Source organism: Tenrec ecaudatus, chromosome 8, assembly GCF_050624435.1.
Source record: "Tenrec ecaudatus isolate mTenEca1 chromosome 8, mTenEca1.hap1, whole genome shotgun sequence".
Lineage (NCBI taxonomy): Eukaryota > Metazoa > Chordata > Mammalia > Afrosoricida > Tenrecidae > Tenrec > Tenrec ecaudatus.
Window position 1 is genome coordinate 60000490 of NC_134537.1, and position 4873 is coordinate 60005362.

The window sequence follows — 4873 nt, forward strand, 5'->3', positions numbered from 1 at the left end:
GACCCTATGCACAACAGAAAGAAACCCATGACACCACCAAGCTGAGGCTCGTAGCTGAATATCTTTTATTCAGACTCTGCCCCTAGCGTTGGCACCCAATCCTTTTGCTAATTATATGGTCCAGGATTGGGAAACCCACCTCACTATGAATATAAAACAACAAGTTCCTGCTTTATTAGGAATGAAGAAGATGATGTGATCTTCCTTTAACAAATTATATTTTCTTATTTATCATATTAGAAAAAAGGGCAAATACCTTTAATCCTAATAAATAGTATAATTTCTAAGATTTGGAAAATCCATTGAAACACTTAAAATTTGCAAATAAATCCATTTATTTCCTCATAATTGATATTAGGAAAGTACTTTTTTAGTGTAAAATTATTAAAAATACCCTTTTAAAAATTATCCATAGGCTGCTACTTGAGTTATTATGATACATTAGCTGAGCTTGATTTATACAATGAGTCATGCAGTGTCAACAAAAGTTTGCATCGAAAGAAGGCCTGCATCTCTAATGCTCTTGAAATCTTTGTCTATAATGGCTGCCTGGAATAGCCTCTCCACAGAAATCTTTAGTAAAAGGCAAAAGATTTATATGATCTGAAGGAAATCCAGAGAATCCGAATGTAGTCTCATGAACACCAGTGTGGCTGTACACCATGACTGAACAAGTGAGATTTTGAAGCTTGGTTTTATAGTGTATTTGGTGGGTATTTATATATCAGATCATCATTTTTTAGATTCAAGAATTCAACAATTTGAACGATTTACCAAATCTCCAGTTAGCTTACTCAGTCCTTTTTTTTTTATTTCCCCCTCTTCTTCCTCTTATAGAATATTTTCTTCCCTTTAATTTAGCTAATACCTGCCTACCCTTTAGCCTATTGCTGCACCTGCCCTCTCAGTAACCAACAGTTTTATTTCTTTTGGTATAAACAACCCTTATCTTGGTTCTTTGATTTATAACACAGAGCTTATACAGTATTTGACCTTTTGTGATTTTCTTTCACCCAGCATGTCTTTCAAACTCTCCAATGGTTTTACATCGTTCCGTTTCTTCACTACACTCTAGAAATGTGTAGCATTCCATTTGTGTTTCTGTAGCCAGGTTTATTCTCCATTCTTCTACCGATGGGCATTCTAGTCATTGCTACCTTGTTGCTACTTTGAATAGCGCTGTGATGAGCATTAGCATGCATGTACTTATTCTTGTGATGAACATTAGCATGCATGTACTTATTCTTGTGATGAACATTAGCATGCATGTACTTATTCTTGCTAGAGCTTTGAGTTCTGTTGGGCTGATACCAAGGAGAGAGATTTCTGTGTCATCTGGTATTTCCATGCCCATTGTTTGAGGAGGTGTCATAGAATTTCCCACGGTGGGCGCACAGTTAGACAGTCCTAACAGCAGAATCTGAGAGTTCCAATCTCTCCACACCCTTTCCAGCATTTGTAATTTCCCATTATTTTAACTTTGCGATCAATGACAGTGTGAGATGCTATCTCATTATTTTCATTTGCATCTATTGTTCAGACTCGTGGTGACCCTTATAAATCAGCTTCCTATAAATAGTCTCTTGACCAAGGTGTGCTTAATTCTCTCCAGTTACCATAAAGAAAGAGAACTCCCTTCCTCATTTAAAAAAAATCACAAACCACAATTGTTGGGGGTGAAATATACTGTCTGCTTCAAACTCAATCTGTTACAACGTAAAATTAACAATCTCATGAGCCTATTAGTAATTGTTCTGAATTAAAGAATAAAAATGATTAAAAGGTCATTAATATATGTATATGCACTTAACTGAACTTGACCTCATCTCATGATTCAGGGTAAGCCCTCTTTGTGATTAACTCATATTTACAAACAAATAAAAATTCAAAGTTTTGATTATATAAGATAATTTGCACATGGATGTATTTTTTTTCAAGGTTTCTGCTTTCTCTACAACAGACTTGGAATAAAGAAAGCTTTACATTTATTTAAGTTGGCAGACAAGTTTGATAATGTAAGCACTTCTGGAGGATAATACAGATTCTATCTGTGTTCATTATAATGACGTGGATATTTTAGACATTAATACAAAGCTTGTTGAAACTTTCATCCGTATGTCATGATTTCTTTTTCTAAGTAAATGGTGATATAGATTCTTGCAGATATAGTTTATTCGCTTTCATTTCTGGTAAAACTCTCCTTCAGACAGTAAAATCATTTCAGCCTGTGCAAACTTTCTAAAGGAATGACCTTGGCACTGAGAATAGGAAACCAACATCCGGAATCTGCCTTGAAACTTGCTTATTAAGTTTCAGCAAGTTTGGATAATTAGGGATCCACTCTGGGCTCACAGTTCTGGGTCTTGACATCAGCCAGACTTGAGTGTAGGTTTCAATTTTGTAATGCAATTAGCTCTGTGGAACCTCTTGGGAGGGGTGTCTTTGTCAGAAAAGGTAGATAATAATTTTTATAGGGCTATGATGAGGACCACATAACCTAACAAATGTAGATACTTATTATAATCCCTCCAACAAATGAACAAAACCCAATTCATAGCTGACTTATAGCTATCCCCTGTCAGTTTCCAAGACTGTTACTATATACAGGAGTAGCAAGCCCAGTCTGTCTACATTGGAGCTGCTGGTGATTTCAAACTGTTGACCATGCAGATCACACCCCAGATCGTAACTACTACGCCACCAGAACTCCACAGCATGGTTCCTAAAAGATTCCAAATAAATGTGTCTTCAATCTTTCTGCCTTTGCTTTGAGATGTAACCAGATATATGAGGGGGTTCCCCTCCAAAAGGGCAATCCCCCCTCAACCTAAACCTATGTATTTAATTTTTTAATTTACAAAACAACCTTATCACTTTCAAAATACTTTCCATTACAATGAATACTTTTGTCAAATCTGCTTTCCAGTCTTGGAAACATTTTCAAACTCATCTCTGGATGGCTGACAGCACCTCACTCATTGTTTTCGTTACTCCTTCTACATCTTCAAATCACTGTTCTTTCATGTCTTTCCTCATTCGTGGAAACAAAAAGAAGTCGCATAGAATGAGATCAGGTGATTAAAGTGTGTGGGGCAAGAAAGACATGCTGTTTTTGTTTTTATATTTTTTACCCAAACCTGGTGTTTTGAAATGATTGTGTGCCCAGGTGAATTATTGTGGTGGCACAAAACTAGTCACTCACTTTTATGCAGTCTTTTCAGAACTTCTAAATAGAAAGCTTGATTAATAGTTCAACCTGGTGGAACAAGCTCCAAATGAACTACAGGTCGACATTTTCATCCTTCCAGGAAGTTGCCAGGCATCCAACACAAGGTCTGTCATCGATGGACATTTCTCCTTTTTGAGCACTGTCCTTGCAAGCTGTGTTTAACATCACAACCATCTCTGTGGCTTTTTTTTCCCCAAGCAGGAAACAAAATTTCGCAGCTGCATGCTTCTCCCAGAGCAATTCTATTTTTGGGGGGGGAACCCCCTCATATGTGGCCCACACTAGTAGAACAGGAGTAGCCATGCCTTCTGATAAAGATTTCTTAAACTTCAAACGGCACTACCTTCATTAGCAGACACCAATATAAATATTAAACAATTGACTATTTTATGCAGAATGGTCCAAACAAAATTTGCATATGCATCAATATTGGGGGTGGTAACATCAATCTTGTCATATAATGTCGGTGATAAGGTAAATTGGTAACTGGGGATATTGAGATTATAGATAAAAAAAATTTTTATTTAAATTGTTTTGGTCTAGAATTGGACTTACAGAATTTATAGTAAGTAAATCTTCATAGCTTTATTCCATTAGTAAATATTAAGGGTTCCGGTAGTGAAGCAGGTTATACCTTGGGTTGCTAACTACAAAGTTGGCATTCCAACCCACTAGCTCTCAATGGGCGGAAGCGGAGGCTTTCAGTGAAGGCTTACAGCATTAGAAACCCATAGGGGTAATGTTACTCTATCTTAAAAGGTTGTTACAAGTCAGAATCAATTTGATAGCATTGAGTTTGCTGTTGTTTTCAGTAAATATTTCATTTCCATGATGTGGCAAACACTACTATACTAAATACAGGCAATAGAGAGGTGAGCAAGATAATCAAGATCTTTTCTTTGCTTCCATGTAGTTTTCCTTCTCATGAAGAGAAGTATAGTAAACAAATGAAAAAGCAAGAGATATGGTGGGGAAAGAGGAAGGTAAAGGAAACAGAGGAAGGACCTAGGAAGCAAAGGAGTGGATAGAGGTATAAGCATAGTGGTGTACATATGTACATACATTAATCCACCAAAAAGAGGTACTGGCCTGAGATACTGGCCTATGTACATATATTTATATGGCAATACACTGAAGAAGTGGAGAGACTTTGGGCCTCTGCTCATACCCTCTCTCAATACAAGAAAACTTTGTTCTAAAAAATCGGCAGTCTCAGATGCTCACCCTCCCAACACAATCACTGAAGACAAAATGGGTGCATAAGCAAATGTGGTGAAGAAGGTGGATGGTGCCCAGCTATTAAAAGATAGAATGTCTGGGGTCTTAAAGGCTTGAAGTTAAACAAGTGGCCGTTCAGTGGAGAAGCAACAAGTCTACAGGGAGGAAGAACACTATCATTGCAATCATGAGGAGCCATTGGGACTGGGTAATAGGGATGAAAAGACACATAACAACCAAACAAAAGCATATTGTTGAGAATGAGGGGAACTGCAGCAGAGACCCAAAGCCCATCTGTGGACAATGAAACAATCTCCCCACAGAGGGGCCACAGGGAAGGGATGAGTCAACCAGGGTTCAATAAAGCACCAATGAAACACACAACATTCTTCAGATTCCTTGAGGGTTCCTCACCCCCAACTATCA

General features: G+C 37.5%; 1 non-coding gene across 1 annotated transcript; it reads right to left on the bottom strand.

The window, feature by feature from the left end:
* Positions 1 to 502: 502 nt before the first annotated feature.
* On the bottom strand, positions 503 to 623 carry LOC142455680 (U5 spliceosomal RNA). The gene has a single exon (XR_012785831.1). It is a non-coding gene; the product is annotated as a U5 spliceosomal RNA (small nuclear RNA).
* Between the last annotated feature and the right edge of the window lie 4250 nt (positions 624 to 4873).